At 36.2% G+C, this 24,807-nt stretch overlaps 1 protein-coding gene and 1 long non-coding RNA gene across 7 annotated transcripts in view; one reads left to right on the forward strand and one right to left on the reverse strand.

The window, feature by feature from the left end:
• The window catches only part of SKAP1 (src kinase associated phosphoprotein 1), a 299,602-nt gene that overhangs the window by 112,145 nt on the left and 162,650 nt on the right, over positions 1-24,807 (forward strand). The window lies entirely within an intron of this gene.
• On the reverse strand, positions 7,252-21,030 carry LOC108516503 (uncharacterized). Its single transcript, XR_001881849.1, has 3 exons — positions 20,862-21,030; positions 19,776-19,835; positions 7,252-7,750 (listed from the first exon to the last, which is right to left on the reverse strand). It is a non-coding gene; the product is annotated as an uncharacterized LOC108516503 (long non-coding RNA).

Genomic DNA, 24,807 nt, shown 5'->3' on the forward strand with positions numbered 1-24,807 from the left:
AGTCATTAAACTATATTGAGGCTTAGAACAATAATGCCAAATCTAGTATTTCTCTCACAGAATAGGCATCCTATTTCTCTCTGTTTTCTGGAATGTTGCCTGGGATGTCAATATTAATATATATTGACAAAGGTCCTTATGATAGCCAAACAGGAATTAGAAGCAATGTTTTTATAGTCCATGATGTGATTTTTAACATGGATCCCAGCCATCTGGCTATGTACTGCTTTCATCAAAGAAACTGACATTCCTCTGTACTTTTGTGGTTACACCTCAGGCTCTTGGGTAGAAGTGGGAGTTAAGATCAGGCATTTTTCAAGTATTCCTTGGAGTTTTTTTATATATATATAATTTTTGTACTTTTCTAAGTGAAGGAACATAGCAGATTTTACCTGCCTTTTAGAAACTACCTAATGGCCCAACATTGTGGGAACCTTCCAGCCTATTTTGTTATCTGTCCAACCTAGTTACAATTGACACCATAAAATGTTAATCTTTTAGAGATTTCCCTCAGTGTACACTGTGATAATTTCCTACTTAAAGAGTTTGGCCACCTTTTTGCTGAGGCCTTTGGTGTCAAAGTATAGTTAAAATTAATTGCTGATAATAAAATTCAGGATGCAGGTCCACTGTGATGGTCAGATGAAGGATTATTTTTTTCTTTCAATGCTGTTGAATTTTTGTAAGTGAGGACACAAGAGGCTCCACCAAAATAAACAGGTTATTTGACTTTATAGGTGTTTTCTTTCCAACTCTTTTGTCCCTTCTACCTATAAAGCCTGTTAATGTTTGGAGGCAGTAGTGATATGATACAAAAATGATATAGAGGAAAATCGACTGTCATTTTTTTTTGAGAGAACATGATGCCCCTGTATGTAAACTATGACATAAAGAAGTGAAAACAATTTCTTCTTTGTTTACTCTTTGCTGTTTAACTTTTTGCAATTCATCTTTCTTTTTCAACAGTCTAAGACAAGATAATGAAAACTCTCTGTGATTTCAGTTTATTCCTTTTAAAAATTAACTTGAGTTAGAGATGAATACTCAAATTCATTTTTTAAAGCCAACTCATATAGTTTACATCAACCTTAGTTTTGCTTTTAAATCACATATTTTATTTTTTTAAATGTATCCCATTATTTAAACTTTCTTACTAAAGTCTTTGCTTGGGATTTGTTGTACTAAACTAAGCAGACATCCCCCACCTCCCCACCATCACACACATAGTCCCTTTAAAAAATACAGAGCCCTATAGTTTAAATTGATTATACTAACTCTATTGATATTGCCTGTGTCTGCTTTATAACCTGAAGTTTGTAAATTATTAGAAGAGAGTCTGAATCATAATAGATTGATGCTAAGAAGTCAGATAATTTCAGAACCTTGTGGGAACTTTCTAGTTTCCACTCTTTTATCTCCTCAGAAGACTTTTTCATGAAAGACAGGGATTAGTGACGACTTTCTAATGCAGAGTTGGTCTTTAGTTTTTTTGTTTAAAAATGACACTTTGAACATGTAGTGCATAATGCATTTGAAGGTCTGTTGCCAAGCAGCTTGAAACCTAGGGGGCATTGTTGAATTTGAAGGAATAGTGGGTTCAGGGAAGGGACCAAAAGAAAACTTGAGAAAAATAGAGTAAGACTGAAAGTGTTCTATGATAATTAGAATAAAAATTGGATATCAGAACTTCACGGGTCAGCTTCTGTTCACACATTTAGCCTTCACCTTGCAAAGAAAGGGATGTATCAGGTAATTAGGTCAAATCAATGATTATATATCTTTAACTCAAGTGGAAGGGACTGTAATTGTGATGAAATTTGTCTGAAGGGGAACGCATGGGGAATCTTGTCAAAGGTCATCAGTTCAAAGGGGAAATTAAGTTCAAGGTTCGGTTCCTGTTCACACCAACCGCTCCCCCCACCCCCTGCCACCAATAGTGCATAACAAGAAGCCAAGCAACCCATATTTCTATATACAAGTTATTTTATCACTTTGGAACAAGAAGAATTTTTCTCATCCATATCCCTTTAGGAATATAGAATTAAAGTAGTTATACCTCCTTAATGGAGCATTTTCTCCTGATGTAGACAGAAAGAAAACCACTAGTATTATATTCCTGGCTTGTTGGTTTCTTCTGCTTTGTTGCTAATCACACAGAAGACACCCAGCTGCATGGAATGCAAATAAACAGCCCACCTCCAAGATATCACATGGCCAAGTATCTCCTAATGCAAATTCCTGACTTGTTTACAGAATAACAATAAAACAGTTCTAAGTTTAAGATTGGAGGCAATGAAGAAACAGCTAAGAAAGTTGTTTGGGGGTCTCTCTCCCTCTCACTCTCTTTTCCTGAATTCAGTTTCCCCTTAAACTTGACAAAGTGGAACAAAAATTCACCCTTGTCTTGGTCATTCTTCTGAAACAAAGGGTCTATTCTCTCTTTTAATGCATGTAGAACTTCCATTAAGGTTGACCGTAAGCTCCTGCATGGGATGAAAAAAGAAATAGCCTTCAAATCTTTTCTTTACCCTGGTATTATTTTTAAAGGGCAAACAATAAGAACATAGTTTCACATAGTGTTATAGAAACCCTTGCTGAGGAGACACAGCCTTTAAGGCCCAATGGCCTTTAAACATTCTGGATTCTATGTCATCCTAATACATTCTTTCCTATAAGATCATCCTAGTAAGCATCTTAAGAGAAGTATCTGCAAGAAAACAAATTACTTAACTACTTACATCAAGAAAATTCTTGCAGATATTAAAATTTTTTTTCACCCAATCAGATATTACCTTTGCACTTCATATAGTGACACTATTACTGACTGGAAAACAGGAAGCATAACTGGTAAAAGGAAAACTGGCAATCTGTTTTCTCTACAGTAGAGTTTGTGTGTTTGGACATGTAGCCACATATGCACTGGAGCCTAAACTGGGCTAATGGCTAAAATCGTATTTTAATGTTAAATGTAATTCATGTAACAGAATACAGAAGTATTTCAAATATAAGCACAGGTAGCCAAACCCCAGATGCTTGTGTCTTCCTTAGAAAGATTTTTGTAGAAATAGACTCTTGCCATAAAATAGGACAAGAAAGCATTTGATGAAAGCCTACCCATATTTTTGTTCGTGATTTTCCTTGTATTTATCATGGCTGGTGCTTGGATAGGCTTATTATCCTGGGGTTTCTTCTTGAACAGCTCTGTCTTTTTGTGTCAGAATGTATGTGATTTCTGTCTGTAAACTCTAAAGTACTTGCCAAATTTTAACAGAAAAACAATCTCTGACACAGATCATGATTGATAAACTATTTTGGAATAACCAGGCCCGTGAGTGAAGATCCTAGGAGGCAGGTGCCTTGCTTAACTGAATGGGTTTGGGAGGGAGGAATTAAAGGGCAGGGGCAGTTCACACTTTGGTTAAACTCTAGCAACTAAAATTTCTACCCTGGTAAAATTTAGAAGTTCAAGGAATAGCACTGCCATGATATTAATGACCTTTGGGGGCATATAGAGTTCAGAGTTCATTTTCTATTTACAACATCCCTTGCTGCTCCACCTCTTACCCTTACCCTTCCCTCCTCCCCTCCAAAAAAGCACTTATTTAGGGCATTGTGACATTCAGCCTGGCTAATTTTTATACAAAAAAATAGAGTCAGTGGAAAATATAGCAGTTACGTATTGGTAACGGATAAAACTAGGGATGCCCAATGTGGGGAGAGGGTATCTCCTGAGCAGTTCAAAGTTCATTCTTTGTTCACATATAATGAAAAGTCTTCAGTTATCAGGTATTTAAACCCAAATCAGCAGTTCCATATCCGTAACCTGAGCTGAGTGTTCCTCCATCTAATGGCCATGCTGCTGTCGTTTGCAGTGAGTTGGGTGACACTCGATTTGTACTCCGAGACGGGAACAGATGGGCTTTCATTGTGAGACTCCGCCTGTATGCAAATGTGAACGGAGTTTCACCCGATCCCAGGGTCTGACCTGACCGTGCACATGCATTTACTCAACGTGGCTCAGCCTGGGGGGGCGGCGAAGGGGGAATAAAAAATGGCAATCGGATAGTACCAGCGGCAGGTCAAGTTTACCATCCGTCTTTCAGCGGGACTGAGATGGCAACACAGTTATTTAGTTTCAGTGTTGATGTGCGTTGCAATAAACTCCATCATTTCACCTGTTTATGAACCCAGCCTCGTATGAGATCTCTGTGAAATCAAACAAAGCTGGCAATCAACTCTCTTGTTTCCAGCAGAATAGGGGATTATGGACTTTTTTTTTTAAGCATCTTTAATTGTTCCCCTGCCTTACATACATAAATCAATATTTTTTCTCTAGCCCTTTTATTTCTCACATTGAAATTATTATTTTCTGATTTGGAGGAAACAAAATACATTTTCCCCAAAAGCTTTTTGTTTCAAATTAAGAAGTATGATCATTAATGTCAGAATAAACAACCAGCATTTTAGATGTCGATTAACTGTTTTGCATGTACATAGCAATGTACAGTCTCTAATAAATCTTACAATTAAATGTGCAGCCCTTCATTAGAGGGAAAATATGAACAGCTGGAATCATACACATTCTATTGACAGAGAAAAATTTCATTTCATTTGTAATTTTTCACATTGGGAAAGAATGAGAGATGAATTGGAACCACAATTGTTTCTGTAACTGGGGAGTTTTTCTTCACATGTACAGAAGGACAACAAACCAGTGTCTCTGACTTCAGGGTCCAACAGCAGTGATTTGCCTCAATTTTCTTCTCTCATGAAAGTAAATTTCTCTTGGGAAACATAAGCCTTTGGCTAGAAAACCCTTAGGACAGACACCCCAAACTGTAACAAATAACGAATTGATGCATTTCTTCAGTACATCTGTTCGTTAAGGGATTCTGTTAACTGATATCTGGAACTGGCATAAAAGAGTTGCTAAGAATATAGTGAAAGTTGGTGCAAGCAGCAGAAACTGCTTCTGATAAAAGATATTGCTTTTAGTAACACATACATATTGTTCAGAATGGAAAGAGGGTCTTTCAAAGTAGTATTTGTGCAAGTGCAGGCAAAACCAAGACAGGCTTCCCTCAAAAAAGGTGCCAAATTGTCTCTGCCCAAAGATTCCTTTCCACCTCCCCTTATTCCAGACCTCATTAAAGGTGCAAGGCCAACATAACAAGACAGCATTTTCAAGCAGTTCTAGAGAGTTAGGCTTGAAATTATTCCAAATAGAAATAAATGGTCAGGACTAGGACTAACATTTGTCTACTAGGCACCTAATAGTAGCTGACAGACATAATAAAGAATAAAGAGTTGCATGACAGTATAGCAGGTATTTAAAAATGTCATACTCTTCTCCTTGGCTATTGAAAATGGATTTGATTATCTTTCTTGGTCTCTGAAAATGTATTTCCAAATAGATGGGAGGTTTCAAGAGAGTATATATGTGGACATATATTTATATATACATACCAACACATATGTATATATTTATATCTATGCATAGAGACCCTTTATACAAACAAGGTTTTATGTGAATGCAGGATTTTGTGTCTACATAAGCCTTTGCTCATGGTTGAATTATTATAGGCCATCTTAAGTTAAAGATATTATTTATATCGTTAGAAAATTTACTTGAGAATTGTCAAGGCTGTGCTTACCGGGGAATTCAAAACATTTATTTATGTTAGAAGCAGGGGACTCATATGTTCTGTTTAACAAGAGGCTTAACAAAGTTATATTCTGGCATGAGTAAACTCCTGAAGACTTTTTTAAAATATAGTGAAAAAGTAACATGAAAATATTTACAATATGAATATCATAACCAAATTATTAGAACCACTACTTATGGTTGTTTTTTGCTTTAGTAAAATGATGCATTTTTTAAAAGTGTTGTCTAAAACCCTCTTGAGATTTGGAAATCAGCAGTTTCTTTTTTAGTGTCATATTGAAAGTAATACCATGAATTGGGATGAAAATGCTTATTTTTTAAAGTTCTTGAGGAAGAAAAAGCCCATACACCACCAGTTATCCCAATCAGAGCTCTCAGGTATTGAAAAAAATGATACTTTTCATGTCTTTATGAAATCTATGAAAGTTAATTTTTCTCAAGTGATTGTTTCACGAAGTACTCAGTTCCAAGGAGGAACTGAAGTACTCAGTTCCAAGGAGGAACTGAGCTCAAATAAACAACAATAATAATAATAATAGCAAACACTTATATGGCTTTTATTATGTACCAAGACCTCTTATAGGTGCTTTACATACATTAACTCATTTAATCCTAGCAAAAATCCCATGAGGCATAGTTCCTATTTTTATCTCCATTTTACAGATAAGGAAAATGCAACTTGCCCAAAGGTTAGATAGCTTCTCCCCAGAACAGAATATGGAAACTGTGAGAAATTAGGACTCAGACTTTTAGAAAGACCTTCCATGTAATTGGATGAATGATTTGTCTCTCTATGCCTATTTCAGCTGTAGAAAATTATGTCTTCTATAAAAATCACATTTATGAAACATGCAACATGTTTGCTGAGCAACAAAAAGGAAATATGTAGTATTTCCAGTCCTTTTAAAGCCTTGCAGTAATGGAGATCACTGTTCTTCACTGATGGCATGATGTGGGACTTCTAAGATAGTTTTGCAGTCTTCTCATCAAAACTCTCTCGTCAGTAAAATATCAAATCCAACAGTAGGTCTAGTTTAAGTGATAATAAGTTGTATACTTTTCTTAAAATTTGACCTTGTCTAGTCTATGATTGTGTTCGTTGGCAACAAAATTAGGTTACTCTGGAGACTTATTATTTTTCTTATTTTGCTCTAAGGTTAGCTCAGTTGTACTTTTGGAAGGATGGGTGAAGAGAAATTAGGCAAATACAAAGGTCTTTTTCTTTCTCCTATTTTTAAAGACCAATTTCGCATTGTATCTTAGTGTACCAGGGTCTGGGTTGTGAGCCATTTACTTCACAATGAAAATGATGGCATTTATAGATCATAATTAGCTCTGAATTCTAGTCCGCCTGGAGAACTCAGCAAAGGGGTACATCCATTGGCTTGAGAGAAGGGGTTGGGGGAGCCACCTTGTGGCTGGAAGACGACCCAGCAGCCTCCAGGACTTGCTATGTTCAAAGGAAAAAGGAATGGAGATGAGGCTAGAAACCAGAGATAAATCAGAAATATCAATCACTAAATATTTGTGGAAGGTGGTAAGGGATATAAATAGAATCTATAACTACAATAACACTGAAGCTGTAGTTGTAAATATACATTATCCTCTTTAATATGACATAGAGTAGATTGAGAACTGAGAAATTATTAAGACCCCCACACAAAAAAATAGGAAGAAAGAATGAAAACATTTAAGTTAAAATTATGTTCATTTTGTAATTCAATAAAGAAATCCCAGAGACATATTTTTAAATTTAATGTTGTTTTCTAAAGCACAGAAAAAGCCCCACAGACATCTGTTTGCATACATTGTGTGTCAGGCAACATCAGATCTGAATGGAATTTATCTAAATTTTATATGCATGGTTTGATGTAAATTGAAATAAATTGTACAGCATACTCTGCGTGGACATATTGGTTTTTCCATCACTGCTTGAACTTTTAACCCCAGGGCCTGAGCCGGTCACACGTTGACCTGTCTGAACTCTGCTGGTAGATCCAAGTGTGGAAGGCTGACTTTGCATCCATGGCAACCATAAAGTAGGGTCCATGACTCTTCTCTCCCTTTCTCTCTCTTTTCTCCACACTCCAAACAAAACAAAACAAAACAAATTAGTATATTCTCGCACAGTCAGTCAGTGTAATCTTGGAATAGTTTTGCCAAAATGCATTTTGCCCCTAACCTAAGCTCTAAGCAAAGCTTTTTCAGCTTGCTTGTCAGATGTTAATGAAACTTGGAAATGAAAGCCTTTATGAAAGTTAATGGAAAAGACCCCTTCCTGGGACACATTCAGTTTGCTTGTCTACTATTATTATAAAATATACTTCACATACTCATATATTAAGTAATGTTGCTATAGGTATGTTAGACATGCAGATGAAAATTATACTTGTCTGGGAATTCAACATAATCCTTTGTGGGTCGATTTAAAAAATACCTACATAAGGTTTTACCACTACCTACAAAATCCACATCAGATCTAATGTTTTCCAGTGTCATGGAATGATGTATCTGAAAGGAATAATAAGCATTAGGGATCTAGAGTTGATTTCTCTATTATAGGTTGTAGTCTCCATTTTAATTAAGGTACTTTTATACTTTTGGTTTAATTTAGATGATCTTTAAATTCGTGTAACAAAAATTATCACTTTCACAATCTTGATGGTAGTCTAAAGGTGTTATTGATTCATTCTTAAATTGAAATTCTGTTCATAGGATGTATTTGTGGTTCTTCATTTATTAATGCCAGAAGCATTTGTTGGCCGGGCGCGGTGGCTCAAGCCTGTAATCCCAGCACTTTGGGAGGCCGAGACGGGCGGATCACGAGGTCAGGAGATCGAGACCATCCTGGCTAACACGGTGAAACCCCGTCTCTACTAAAAAATACAAAAAACTAGCCGGGCGAGGTGGTGGGCGCCTGTAGTCCCAGCTACTCGGGAGGCTGAGGCAGGAGAATGGCGTAAACCCGGGAGGCGGAGCTTGCAGTGAGCTGAGATCAGGCCACTGCACTCCAGCCCGGGCGACAGAGCGAGACTCCATCTCAAAAAAAAAAAAAGAAAAAAGAAGCATTTGTTGAATACTTACTACGATCAATAACTTCTACCAAGTACTATGGGTGATTTTTTTTTTTTTAAGGTGTATACCTGCTTATAAGGAATTATAGTTTTGTTGCGAGATAGGTTATATTACTCAGAAAGAGAAAAACTAGAGAACAATTAGACAGCAGTGACAAATGCATAATTATTTAAAATTGTGAACCAACTGACAAGGAAATGTGGCGTAATGGAGTGACCAACTGGGAGTGGATTTAATGAAGTAAGACCTCTTATGAACAAAGCCTTGAAAAAGGTGGTTGTCCCGGACCACTACGTAGACATTCTAGGTGTGGGAGGTTTCATAGAATAAGCAAAATCTGGGGTTGTGTTGGTAATGTAGAAGTGTTAATAAAGAAAAAAAAATGACCAGAGAAAATGGGATATGTTACACTGGGAATAACAAGTATCTTTGAATGCTTATGGACTAATCTGCCATCTTTTCAGATCCTGGGGTCTCTATACATACTTCAGTTATTTGTTTCTGAAAGTTTTGCAACAACAAAAATTTTTAACACATTTGTCAGGTTTGAGCTATAGAGGCCTCTATTATCCTTTTTTAGAAAGAATGAAGAAAATTTTAAATTCTAGAAGCTTTATATATAAACCTGAAAATCTCAAATGTTCCACAACTTGTCTTTGGGCAACTACAGGTAACAGGATTGATAGAAGAGTCTGATGAAACTAAAGTTTTCATTTAGAGTGCCCATAAGGTAGTTTAAAACAGCAACAAAACACCACAAGAATATTTTTTTTGGTCAGGCCATATTGAAAATAAAAAAGGCAATATAATGTAAGCAAGAATCAGGAAATTCTCCCAGTCTGCCCTTAGCAAATTCTATGAACTTGTGAAGTTACTTTATCTCTGTGGGTCAGAGGTTCCTCATCTGTAATAATAAAAATATCTCACATATACTGAATCCTTACTTTACAGCAGGCACTAGTGTTCTAAACACTTTAATTTAATTCTCACAACAACCCTATCAGATTATTGTTCCCAGTTTACAGAACTGGGAACTCAGGGACAGGAAACTGAGGCACTCCCATCTTTTCCGGGATCACATCCAGCTAATCTAGCTTTAGACTTTATGTCCTTCAGCCGCTATACCAGAGGTCAGTAAACATTTTCTATAAAAGGCCAGATAGTAAGTATTTTAGGCTTTGTGATCCATACAGTCTCAAGAGCAGCAAATGTGCAAATATAGTGTGCAAGTGGCCTTAGACAATATGTAGATGGATGATTGTGACTGTGTTCCATTATTATACGCCAGGTGCAGTGGCTCACACCTGTCATTCCAGCACTTTGGGAGGCCAAGGTGGGAGGATCACTTGAATACAGGGGATTGAGGCTGCATTGAGCCATGATTGTACCACTGCACTCCAGCAGCCTGGTCAAAAAAGTGAGACCCTGTCTCTTTAAAAATAAATAAATAACAACAACAACAAAAAAAACTTGACACTGAAACTTGAATTCCATATAATTTTCACATGTACAAAATATTATTTTTCTCTAACCATTTAGAAATATAAAAACCATTTTAAGCTTCTAAGACCTACAAAAAATGATGTGGGTCAGATTTTGCCCAAGTCATAGTTTGACAACCCCTGCACTATACTATATTGCCTCTCAATATACAGAATAAGGAGTTGAACCTGATGGTCTCCAGTTCATTACTACTATTAAAGAAACAAAAATTTCCCAGTCAGAATGGATTTTATTAAAAAGACAAAAGATAACAGATATTGGTGAGAATGCAGAGTAAAGGGAACTGTTTTTGTTAAAGACATTTTTTAATTCAATGACTTTCTAGCTCTAATGGTAGGGTTACTACTTTGAATTCAATACTATGTAACTAAAGAATTGAAACCTGTCTTGGAAAATAAGACTTCCCATAACTTGTCTTTGGAAAACAAAGACTACATCTAAAATGTCTCAGAAAGATGAAGAATTACTTCTGTTTAGTTGATATTTTGAGAAAGATGTTTCATTATATCCTTTAAAAAGCCACTTTATGTTAATGGCTGTTCCTATCAGGTTGTGTTCCTCATGTTTAGTCTGAGTCTCTCGTGATGCAGCAGAAGCTCATTAGCTCTAATTTCTAGAAGTGGAGATGAGCTTGCCTCTGTCTTCTACACAATTCTACAGTAACTTCTATAACTTCTACATCACCTCCTGCAGCTGAAGATAAGAATTTCCCATCGTTCTCCCACACTTTTATTCTTTGCTTATCTACATTGCTTTCTGTTCTTCCAGCTATTATTGTAACTTTCAAAGGAATCTACTCCAAAATGTGTTTATCCTCTTGTATGATAGAACCAGGAATTAGACAGGTTAGAGACTTCCTTTCCTTATCTGTATTTAAAAGTTGGATTTTCCAAAAATGCATATACAAAAATGTCTATAAGTATCATTATTACATAAAATAAGTGTTTTTATAGGGGTCCATATGCTTAATTTATAGTTACTTTAGTTGTATAATACTTTGGTATTACATTAGATGTAGCAAATCATCTCTTCTTTTAAAATCAAGTAATATAGCTGATTGTGAATTTAAGACTCTTCATTTTTTCTTTTAACTTTAAAACTCACAACCATTCCCAAGTTTACTTCTATTTCCTTAGTGTCTATTGAGGTGATGTGATAAAAACAAAATATAAAATCTCATGCATATTATGATGTTTCTGTGTATAATCCCCAGTTATAACCTTAGCATTCATACTCCTGAATAGTCTAGTGAACTGTGTGCCTTAGGGTTTCCCAAACATTGACAATTTATTTCATAGATAGCAAGAAAATATTCCCTTATTATCTAGCAACCTTCTATGTGCCTAGGAATAATAAATTCAGAGGACCATATTTCATCTTGGAAATGCCCATCGGAGTCAAATTTTTGAAGGTTTTTCCCCAAGCCTGTGTATTCTACAGATATTCTGTCAGAAAACTAATATTTTGTACGTATATAGTTTTCTGACATAAGATGGTTCTATAGCCACAAAAATTGAGGAGCATGAAGGAAAGTAGTCCCTTTAAAGTCTGCCTCCTTTATGTGTGTTCAATATGGTCTTAGCGTACTTACTCAACAACTTTGGTCACAGAGCTGTAGTGAGACCAGGTGAATAAACTGATTTTTAAGAGTAAAATGCTCATCTATTTATACTTCCAAGACTACTGAGTAATATTTGATGAATTACATAGGCATTAAGGTAAAAGACTATTCACAGTTTATTTGAAGTGGTTGAGATGAGAAGTGATTTGAACAAGAATATCTAGGGATAGAGAGCCTTCAAAAGAGAAAACCATACTGTGACCAGGAGACCCCCTTCCCTACCACAGTATCACAGGACAGTGGCCTTGGAATGCTCATCACCTGGTAACGTCTTAGTGTAACCAGAAAGCACATTTAAAGTTGCTTGTGAAGTAAGACTCTCTAATATTTCTTTGGCCAAGTTTGCCGCCTTTAAAGACCTTTATTTTGAGAACAATCTGTTCAGTGACTAAGCTAATCAATATGTTTTTGTCTTGTTTTTTCACTTTGTACTTATTTATGTATTATTTTTGTAGCATTTCAGTGATCTTTAAAACTTAAATTTCAACTTTTAAATTTGAGCAATTCTATATTTTAAGATAAAGTTTAAAATATATAATTGCCCAAAACACAGCTCACTATTTTAAAATTATTACTCCCTGGGATTTGACTTCTTCAAATCACTACCAGTCTTATATGGAAATTCTGTTTTTACAAATAATCTGTATCCCTCGCTGGACTCTGGCTTTTTGCAGCCCTAGCACAATGCTTGTCACTAGGTAAGTGTGACACCAGAGTGTTTGTTGACCTAAACTGTTGAACCGAACAGTGACAAAGAGGGTGGATTTTAATTGAGCATTAGAATGCACCACAGAAACTCATGGATTCTTTGTATTTTTGGTGGTTAGGCCCATTCTAAAGGAATGCTACAAGTAAACAACTATAATACACCAGTATTGACTTCCTTGGTCATTTCACTTTGCTTGCAATAAGGTGGACAGCAAGGTAGGATAGAGAATTGGCAGAGTAACTTCAGCATATACACATGTGAAAGGCACTTCAGCTGCTCCTCACCACTCTCAAAGGTTTTCCATGAAATGGAGGGGAGAAGGAACATTCCCTTCCTGTTAGTGAAATTCCATAGCAATATAAGACACCCAAGGGCAACATAGTAGTACAAAAGTCCCTACATCTCATTGATTCTCTATAAGTGTTTGGATTTGAAGTAAGAATATGTGATCTTCTACCCTCTGCAGAAAAAAAAAAAAACATATTTATTAAAGATGTCCTATCAATATGTTATTATAGGAGTGATTGGTTCAATTCCTGGATATAGTTTAGTATATATCATATCAGCCACCTGAAGCACTTTCTGGGAAAATGCTCAAGAAATATAGGCTATCAGATAATACAAAAAGTGGTTTATGTTCGGGTCAGTGGGAGACTCACTTAATAAGTTTGGGTAATTAGTATGTTTTGAATTCATTTTTAAGTTGTTGTTCACTACCATTGATCATTATGATACGCTATTTTGTGTTGGATTATTTATTGTTGGTTTCCTATAATCTTAACAGAAAATCAAAATAACATAGTCTTCATTATACTTTTTGATAAATGATAATATTTTTTAAATTTTGTTGTGTACAACAAAAGATGAGATGTTTCCTAATTCTGTAAACTCATTAGAGAAAGCTATGTGCCCTGATGCCAGTTGTAGTATTGAGACTACTGCAAGGTTCCTAACATGGTGGAAGAAAATCAGGAGCCAGGGGACCATAAGGAAGGTCTAAGAAATGTAGATTCAGGCTGGGCGCGGTGCCTAACCCCTGTAATCCCAGCACTTTGGGAGGTTGACGTGGGCAGATCACCTGAGGTCAGGAGTTCGAGACCAGCCTGGCCAATGTGGTAAAACCCCTGTCTCTACTAAAAATGTAAAACTTAGCTGGGCATGGTGGTGGGTGCCTGTAATCCCAGCTACTTGGGAGGCTGAGGTAGAAGAATTGCTTGAACCCAGGAGACGGAGGTTGCAGTGAGCTGAGATCGCACCACTGCACTCCAGCCTGGGCGACAGAGCAAGACTCCATCTCAAAAAAAAAAAAAAGAGAAATCTAGATTCAATTCAGACACTCATGGAGTCTCTACCATGTGCAACGCATAATGCTAGGGGCTGAAGGAATATAAAGATGACTAATTGGGAATCTCCTTGCAAATTTATAATTTATTGGATATTGGGCTGATGGGAAGGGATGGTGGGAATAGAGAGGAAACAAAACAAGAAGATCTTTGCTCATCTTCCAAGGAGCAATTTCAGTAGTCTACTAAAAAACAGAAGCCTAATTATTAGGGATCTTAGAGTGAGTACTCAGAAACTAGAGTCGGTGGGTATATGTTACCTAAAAAAAGTTGTTTGGTGAAAAGAAGGAAAGGGATAAATGGTAGGAGGAGAGAGGACCTTTTTTGGTTATTTTGTTTTAGTTTTAGGAGAGGGGAGATCTGAGCTGATTTTCCAGCATATCAGAAAGAACCAGTCTAAAAGAGAAGATGATGGATAGAATCAGGTCTTGGAAAGGTAGAAATGGGTCAGTCAATACTGTATAAGAATCAGTCCTGGCTAACAGGCAGGGCACTCGTTCCTTAGAGAAAGGAGTTAAAGGATAGAAGAGAATGAAGATACGGAGATATTTTTACTTGAAGGGAGGAGAAGTCAAAGCCATTTACTAAGGGTAAAAAGTCATGGAGCAGGGACTGGCCTAGGACTTAGGGAGACTGGAGAGTGGAAGTTTAAGGCAGCCATTAAAGAGATGTGATAGGATTAAGAGAAGACACATTATTGTTAAGCAGTAATTAATATATACAGTGAAAACCATCTCAATCTATTCAACAAACATTAATCACTAAATGGAGAATTCATGGAGGAGCAAAACGCTAAAAGATTCTGATCCATTTCGTTTTTAGCCTCACCCCTCATCACTCTCTCTTGGTGTAATATGTGGTTAATAAATATAATATAGCCTCCAGACCATGGAAAATCACATACAATCTCATACTGAGTTGTCTGTCCCTTTGACACCAGGACCCAGTCCTGAAGAAGTATCACATTCACAGAAGCACAATAAAAGTAGGAATTTCTGTCCTCAAAAATACCTGAAGCCCATTTTACAAGGCAACTTTCTCCTCCTTTTTCAAAATCCCCACAACTCCCTGGAGCCTCTCACTCTCCTGGTCCAGAACTCTCTCACAGTCCCATGCCATTCTGCCCTGTCTCTCTTAATCCTTGAAGATACGGGGTGGAGACTGCTTCTTTGCTCCCTGTCTTCTACTGTCTACCTAAGTATCTTATTCTTCACATTCTCTCCATACTGCATCACAAGGCCAAAACACTTGTCTGAAAATGGCAGAGCCCTCCCTGGATGATGGTGAGCCTGGGAAGGACCTGAATTAGTGAAGCCAGAAACTCTTGAGCACACAGGGGAAATAATAGGCTAGGAACACTCATAGTTAAAAACTGTTTTCTCATAACACTGCAGCTTCATGACCTACGCTTATTTTGAAGAGGATTTGAAACCATGACCTGAAATACTGAGTCTACCTTTCATCTTATCTCCTACATGTGAAACTCATGCCATAAACCCTAGACTCACAGGATTATTCATCATCATTCCCCAAACCCAGCCCTGTGCCTTCCACCTGGAGTGCCTTTCCCATCCTCCCATCCACCCACTCATCCTTCAAGGCCATGCTCAAACTCCCTCTTCTCTAGGTGGCTTCCTAGTTGCGCCAAGTTGGACTCAACCCCTTCCTGTCTTGCATTTTACTTGATCAGTTATCACAGCTGTTACCTACCACCATTTACCTGCATTGTATTATATACACTGGCTTCTCCGAAGGATTGTGGGCTGTCAGCACATATTAGATATTCAATAAATGTTTGTGAAATTGATCTCCTAAAATGTGATTGTATGGTCCAGACTTTCAAGTCACACACACACACACACACACACACACACACACATATATTCGTCATATCCTAAAGAACTTTCAAAGAACCTTGAGATAATAGCAGTCTCCTGTTCTATACTGTGTCTTAATGTGCCACAGAGTGACAGCCTCCCCTTCTTCCCCCTTCAGTGATATGTGGAGGTTTTCCTCCCTTAGACATCAGAAATACTGAAGGATGGAAAACACTATACCAGATAGATCCAAGATAAATGTTTACTTCCTTCAGTAGTCTAGCTTATGAGTATAAAGCCAAATGCTAGACAGTACATTGACACCACAAAGACAAACGAAATAGACAGGAACTTTAGAAAAGGGAGAGGAATCAGCCAATAAGGGCATGCTCCATTGTGTATGTTACAACTCAGGGAAGAGAAAATGGCAGCAAAACCAAATCTACATAAGAGTTTATATCCCTTTCACGACTGAAATATGGTTTGTGCTGAAATGCCAACAATCTGTGATCACCCACATGAAATGAAAATGCTCGTATTTATATGGTGCTTTTCATCTAGAGAATCCCAAGGTGCTTTATGAATTATAAATATGAATGTTCCTTATGCAATGTCCCTGATGTTCTCCATACACAAAATCCAGTTTCTGATGGCCAAAATCTCCCCCACGCCTGCCATACCACTGAATATTAAACCTTTTTATCAGATCATAATTTTTTATCTTTACAAAAATCCACTGTATTGAAAGGTCTACAGTTTATACTATTTGTCTTCTAACATATGCTGCATCCCTCCTACCCACTTCCCTTCCCCCACTAACATGGAAAGTGAATTCAATTAGATTTAAGACAAAGAGTAATTGCATTGGAAAATAGAAAAAATATCTCATCCCATAGTGATTAAGCTCTTTACCTTATAGAAGGAGTTTAACTCTTTCATGAAAACAGGATCTCATGAAATATATGAACACAGGGATTTGCTAAATCAAAATATAGTGTTTTGAAGCAAATTACGTAGTGATCAGGGAGCTTTTTGCTCCAAGGGAATAGCATACTTCTCAGTGTAAGATGTGTAAGAAATATAAAATAAAGTCTAAAACAGTTATGAGTTTTTAATTTTTGTCTTTTAACTATTCTTATTTTATAGTCAGTATCTCAAAATCTGAAACTTATTCTAAACTCTTGGATTCCTGAAAGTGAATTCAATCATCTGCTTTTCTAGAATTAGGAATCCAGGGTAACCCCTTCCACATAGTTAATCAGAATCAGTCCAAGGAGAGCCTGAGTTATCCATACTACCAAAACTGCTTTGCCCGCAGCTTCTGACTAGTTGTTTGTTGATGCTCACTCTGACTTATGCAGAAAAATAATAAAATACTCTAATGTGACAGTTTCTTTATAGAAGTCCGGAAACTTTAGATGACCAATAGCTAAGGATGACATACAGAACTGTCATTTCCAATAAATATTTAAGGTGGGGAAGATGGTGTCAACTGCAAGGGAAACTGTTAAAAGGTAAACGTTGGAACATCTGGAAAGAGTCTGGAATCAAGAGGCAGGTCAAATGTGCAGGTATAGGCTGCAGTCAGCCCTGTGGGAGTGGCTGCTCAAGGTTGGAGTGCAGCAAACAGAAGAGATCTTTCTGAAAACAGGAAATAGGTTCAGGTGCCTTCAACTAAGAAATCTCCCTTCTTGGACCTTTTTCCGCTTGTATTATTCAGGCATTTCATACCTATCAGAGTGGTTTGGCTTAAGTAAGAGTGAGACTGCCAAAATTTCTGAAACTAGCCCTGTTTTTATACCTTCAGTGGTCCTTCGTAATGGTAAAGTTATATAGGTCCAATCCCTTATAGGCCCGTTTGTTGTTTTTAATAACCAATAAAATAAAACCACACATTTTATGTCACATTTACAAAACTCTAGCAGCACAAGGCATTGGCTTGGTTTCTCATGGCAGCATGGCTTTTATCTTTTGAGTAGTGCCTAGACTGAACCATATATATTTTTAATCATTGATGAGACTCTACTTTTAATTGGTTAATACCCTAAAAGGGAGGTAGGTCTGATTTAAAAGGTAAAGCAAGGGAATAAAACTGAACACTTGTTTTAGAAGTTTTGTACTACCTATCTCACCATTTGATCTTGTTTTGCCCCCATTCCTAACTAAGGATGATAATATCTGTAACTATTTATAAGGTTATAAGGTCATTTATATTGTTCTTCAAGATCTGCTGGTGAAAGGCACTGTATAAATAAATCTCCATATTAGTAAATGTATATATTTACCCATATCTACAAAACCTCTTGTACATAGGACTGATTCATTTATTTATATGTACTTAGTTTGTTAATTTTAGCAAAATTTGTGTCATGATAGTTTAAAATAATTATACATGTTACAATTAGAGAGACTGATTAATTAGATTAGATTAGAGATTAGATTAGAGACTGATTAACAGACTTAGAGTGGGCGAAAGAGTAAAATAAAACCACCATCTATTTAGGTCATGCAATCAAGTAAGTTTAGAAGTTCTTAAGTGAAATGTTTTTAGTCAGTCAACAACAGGGTAAGGCCTACCAAAAGGAGTATCTATAAGGAAGTAACACAAGGATTTTTTTTTAATCTAGAAATATGTGAGTTAGGAAAATTAATGTCTAACTCCTTAGAGAGTGCTCCTTTCAAGTTTGATAAAGGTCATTTTCAGGACAGTCTAAGAGAGGTTTCAGTTCAACTTCCACCAGCAGGCCTTCAGAAAAGGAAAAATGGCTTCAGTTTCTGAAGCTGTTGTGCTTTTTTTTTTCTTTCTAATTAAAGATGATAAAATGCAAATGATTACCTGAATTCTGAATACTTTATAATAATATTTTATATTTTTCTCTGAAAAAAATGAGGAAGTTATCACTTTTTCCCAAGACTGGAATGGAGAGGATACCAGCCAACCATGATGTAGTGAATGTGTGCCAGTGTCTACTCCCAGCTGCTCACGTAAATCTTTCCTCACAGCAGGATTTGAACAAAAACTCACCACTTAATTGAATAGTTCAAATGCTACTGAGTAGGAAATTTTAGCTAGACCAGAATATTTGTAAACTTAAAGTAGATATATGTATTCTAGCAACATATATGGTATTTTGAAATATCAAGACAATTTTAAAGAAACCTATGCTCTTATGCCAGTCATGGGTATTACTTGTAATAGGACTTTGAAAGTATTTCTTTTATACTATAGCTGTTTTTTAGACAGCAACAACCACCTTGCTTCATTTTCCTTTTTATTTTTGAGCTATTTGCAACCTCTTTTCCAATAGTGAGAAACAATGCAATTAATTTTCTCCAGCGCAATCATGCATAGATTTAATAAGCATCCGAAGGTAGGATCCATCTGTAAAGTATGCGTTGCATGCTAAATTACTTCTCTTCTGTGGTTTTTTTTTCTTTCCAAACCTTAATTAATTGAAGAAAAAAATGTTTATTAAAGTGGGAACAGGCTGGGCTCTGGCTCTCCGTCTCTGGTTCAAAAGTTCATACAATTCCCTGAAGGCTCATCTGAATGTGTGTGTCTCCCTCTCACAATCTTTCTTTCTCTGTCTCTATAGTAGGGATAAATGCCTAGAAAAGGTGTATTGTTTTGTTCCCAGGATCAATTTTAGTGATCTTGAGTAAACTAAGTTTTTCTATGTATAGATTTGCATATATCATATGTGTATATAATATGTTTTTGCATATATTATTTGTTTACATAAATAGTATATACACATAGACACATAAATGTGTTATTTACTCATTTTCCTAATGCTTAGAATTTTAAAAAATTTTTATATTACTCTCAGTGGTATATTTAAACAGGATGTAGATGGAGACCAGGAAGTATAATTCTACAGGTGGATCTCAGACAGGAAATTAAAGGAATTATGTATGAAAAGAAGCTAGATGCTTATGGATAAATTTAGACCAGACACAAAAATAGTAAATATATCCAAATAGGGCAATGTTTACCCATAAACAGAGAAATGAAAAAAAAAAATAACAGGAAGTGACTCACTCCTGTGAGAGGCTTTGGAAACTGAAGACATTTCCTGATCTGCAGCAAGCTTTATGTGACCTCGGTGAAAAATGGCAAGCTTATTGTAAAAGAAAAAAAGTATCTTTAAAGATGGACTCAGAATTTTTTGAATCCTTTCAATTGCTTGCCTAGGATGTCATGACCTTCCTTTTCTTTTTGCAAAGTATGACTTTCTTCTCCTTATCATATGCTACAATTTTTAGATCCTTGTTTAAAAAAGAAAGGAAATACAAGTAGTGGTTTATGTTCAAATTACTAGTTTCTCTTTTTAGTTTAAAGTGCTGTACGTCTTCTTCCTTAACACAAATAAGGTTTGCACTGTCACTTCTAGATTTAGACGTCTATGGAATCAGAAAACAGTGCTGAACTTGACTGTGATCTTGCCCGATTGAAGTCAACTTCCTTTGCCCAGTTGCTTCGTGCAAAACATAGTGATCATATAGGAGACTAGCAGAGGGCTTTCTACAGGTTGTTTCATTCTCTCTTTTAGACTTTTGTGCCTAAAACTATTGGTCTGTTAGTCTACATTTTTACAAATAGACATTTAAGTTGGGAAAAAATAAGCAGTACCGAAAGCTATTTTACTTTGGTGTAGATGCAGTCTTTGTCATGGTGGCTCTTTTTGTCACATACATGTACCATCATATACCCTTGCCATGTGTCAGATGAGTCATGGGGACATTCCTGGAAAGAATTTTTAAGGAATCAACATTCCATATTTTCCTCTCAAAGTAACCATTGCTACTATATATTGACATGTACAGATTTAGGCCACTTTTGAAAACTTGTGAGTCAAATCACATGGAGGTGATGCTGAAGTATCATCACACGTAACAGCCATAAAGGATGCCTTGGGAACTTGAAGACTATACTATGTAGGTCACGTACTATGTAGGGCATCTACTTTTGTGTATCACATGTCATAATCTCTCCACACCCAAAATTCTGTGACTTTTGGAAGAATCTCAATATTGCTTTCTACACAGATTTTGGTTTAGACTTCTGTGAAAACCCTGAATTGAATAGCTGTGGGTTTCACAAATTACATGCATGTAAACAACATACCTTTGAAAGGAGGATGTGTGGGCCCTTTCTCCTATATGCTTATGCCTCTGTTGTCGTAGATTGGCGTCCTTTGTGAGCTATTCAGTGACATTTCAGAGCCATTTTGCTCTGCAGAAAACCCGCAGTTGTGTTTCTTTAGCTGACACTGTGGCACTTGTACTCGAAATTGCTAGTTAGAAAAAAAAATTGTTGAGGCCGGTGGCTGTAATCAGCGTTGTTGCTGTCTGTTTCCTCAGACTAATAGCAGAGAGATCCGAGTCTGAGAGTTCAAACAGAGGTTATCTTTCCCAGGTAGCATCTCGTCCAACGAGAATTTGATTTTTTTCTATAGGACTTTACTCCATTAGATTAATGAAATTTCAATGAGAGCCTGGCGCCCCCTGAAGCTTTGTTAAGAAAACAAATGGTGATTCTGTAGGTGTGACAGCTTGCTTGGAGAGTTACCAGAAGGTGAATACATCCCCACAATCCAGGCAGCCTGGAACACATTGATCTCTATTTAAAGCACCAATCGGATTTTTGTTAATTATAAATGATTGATCTGCAGTTTTTTCCTCTCTCTCCTCTTATATGTGTGGTTCCCCCTCCTTCCCGCACTTCTAACTTCTTTGCATGCTGAGCGCAGAGCTTTTTGTTTAAAGGAACAATCATAGAGAGCAAATTATAGCAATACCCAGCAGCAATGCTGTTGTGAATGTCATTGTCAGAGCATTCACTGTTCATCCGACAGAGGTGAGCCCTGAAGTAGATTTCAGTCTGACTCCATGTTCCCTCTTTACTTAGCTTATTTCTAAAGGGATGATTTTAACAAAAAGAAAACCATAGAATCACTAGACTAGTATCATAGATGCTATCATTATTATGTTTTAAAAGCTGACTTGTAAGCCTTGTACACCAATTCCCCAATACTAACTCAGGATCTCTTATGTACCAGGATATGACGTGTGACCAAGCAAGCCCGTGTGGGACAACTAGGGAAATATCTAAGGGATATCCAAAGAATATCTTAAGTAAACTAAGGGAATATCTCTGACCTTAAATCTCAATTTGTAGGCATTTAGGTGATTAATACACCTTTTATCATCTCTGTGGAGTAGTTTTCAAACAATGTTTAGAAGGCTTAATGAATTCAAAAACAGACACATGTATTATTCCTGATAATTGCTCACCACATATAGTTCTGAAGACCACAGAAAAACATTCCAAGCTTCTTTGTGGATCTATTTTAGTGTAAGTATCTGAGCTTTAAATGTATTTATTTATTGAACACAAAAGCACGTAATTCCTTCTAGTTATTTATATGCATAATATATAAAGAAGTTAATTTACGCAGCTCTTGGAAAACATATTAGTAAAAATTACAGCTTAAGGATTACAGATATTAATGTATTATATTGAAAACTACATTGATTTCACAATCTAATGCAAATGTAGATTTTTATGAATGTGTCTTTCTTAAGTTTGAGTCTTTAATTAAGTTTTAGGACATGTATTTTCAAGTTAGAAAAGTAAACTTGCCCAGTGTGCTTTTTTAAAAATTGTCTAAATAATCCACAAGACATTGTTGTAGACCAAGAATCTTACAGTAGTTTGTAGTTTGCAGTGACACTCCCCTTAAAAATCCTTTAGATTTGAAGAAGTGTTACTTCATTTAGTTGCATGTCCTGAAACTTTGCTTAACTTCCTTATGAGTTGCAGTATCAGTAATTGTGTATGATAAATTCAACAGCATAAGAGTAATTCTGCGTTTAAAGCAGCAGCATGAAATGATCAAGACCTGCAGTATAACATACCATATCTCCCCACACCCAAAATTCAGTGACTTTCTGAAGAAGCTTGCTATTGCTTTAAAAACAGGTTCAAAGTCTATAATACTCATCTAAATAAGAGAGGTATTCTGACAGAACTTCCCCATAAGGTAATTATCTAATGATCCTGTAAATACTCTTGGGAAGACTAGATTTAAAGTATAATTTTGTGATGTAGTGTTTTTTCCTGGTATCTTAAAATATGTATGTTTTGTTTTTATTGTTGCTTATTGTGTTTATCTCATTTTAAATTAGCAAAAGTCATTAAGGCATATTTATAAATAATTTTAACTATGACTTTTAAAATCAGATTTTGAATTAGCCAGAGAAAAGTGATGTGTTTTTTGGTTTTGTTTGTTTGTTTGTTTGTTTGTTTTACAAATGTTAGCATATCAGAATAGTTGTTAACGTCAGTGGCTAAATGATTGACCAATGACAACATTAAGAAATGAGCAATCATGGCAAATTCATCAAGTTATTTTCATAAAATGCTTCCAGAGGGCTGATTTTAAAATGTTTTAGTTTTATCACTGTTGAAGGTTTTCTTTTTTCTTTTCTTTTCTTTTCTTTTTTTTTTTTTGAATAGGCTAACTAATGATTTTCATTAGTGTATTTGTAATTTATGTGATTTTAGTAGGTTATACCAAGGTTAAATAATTTAAAGAAATAAACCCTTACCTGATATAAGATAGCTAATGAAGTATATTAGATACTTGCCCTATTGCTGTATGAAATGGATCTCCAAAGCTAACAACAGCTTTCTGCAGGAACACAAATCTCTATATAAATATCCAAATGTAGCAAGATGTTGCAAATTTTTAAAGATATGCCATAAAAATAGATTAACGCTAGTATGCAGCCCTGTTCAACTGAATTACAAAGGGATACCATGGGATTGCCAGTGACATTCACATAAATAAAAAATCAATTCTTAATGATGAGGCAGACTTGTTTTAGCACATTACCCAGGTTAAATGAGAGCACACAGAGACATCAACTCCTATAAGACTAGTGGAATCATTGTATATTAATATGATTTAGGGAGCTACACACCTCAATGGAATAATTGTTATTATATCTATAGAGCCAGATGGCACTTGGTGTAAACAGCCATTGAGCACCTCAAACACAAGTGCGGCAGGTGATCTTTAAGATGTTCTTGCATCCTGCTCACTCATCTTATCATTGGAATCTGCGTTACTGTTTGCAGAATGATTTGATTGCCAGTACGCAAATTTTTCAGGATGGTGCTATTGTTCAATAGGAATATAAGAATATAGAATGTCCTCAGCCGGAGAATAGATGAAGCAGAATAGATGAGACAGCTGCCTGGATTTGTGTGGGTTAGCACTGACATTTTTACAAGAAAGAGAACAGAGGGAATAATTTTTTTTCCAGTACCAGTAACCCCAAAATTCAGAAAATTTAAAAAATTAACTCTCAAATTTTCAGTGAAGTGGGCTTTAGTAATTACTATTTTCAAAGTAACCCCATGAAGGTGGTCAACAGGTATAAAAATTTGTGCTTGCAAAGTTAGAGAAATGCAAGTTCTGAGCAAAAGTTTATGATTATGTTTTTGTTTGTGTTTAAGACAGGGTCTACTCTGTCACCCAGGCTGGAGTGCAATAGTGCCATCATAACTCATTGCAGCCTCAAACCCCTCCTGCCTCAGCCTCCTGAGTAGCTGGGACTACAGGTGCATGCCACCACACCCAGCCAATTTTTTTGTCTTTTGAAACAGTCTCACCATGTTGTCCAGGCTGGTCTCAAACTCCTGGCCTCAAGCGATCCTCCTGCCTTTGCCTCCCAAAGTTTTGAGATTACAGGTGTGAGTCACCACACCAGGCCAGAAGTGTCTTAATTTTTTGTAAAATATTTTTCTTTTCTTTGAATATTTAAAATTGACTTCTGCTAACCCTAATTATTCAGTTAAAGAAATCTCATTCATTTATTCAACAGATATTTATTGAGTACCTACTACGTGCCCTGCAGGCACTGTTCTAGGCACTGGAGATATGTCAGTGGAAAACCCTACCCTCATATAGTTTATATTCCTCAGGGGGGGCAATAAATGAAATGGCATGATATAATGTAAACTAGGTGAGAAATAAAATAGGGAAGAGAGACAGAGTGTGCTA

Source organism: Rhinopithecus bieti, unplaced genomic scaffold, assembly GCF_001698545.2.
Source record: "Rhinopithecus bieti isolate Rb0 unplaced genomic scaffold, ASM169854v2 scaffold_35856, whole genome shotgun sequence".
In the NCBI taxonomy this organism is placed as follows: domain Eukaryota; kingdom Metazoa; phylum Chordata; class Mammalia; order Primates; family Cercopithecidae; genus Rhinopithecus; species Rhinopithecus bieti.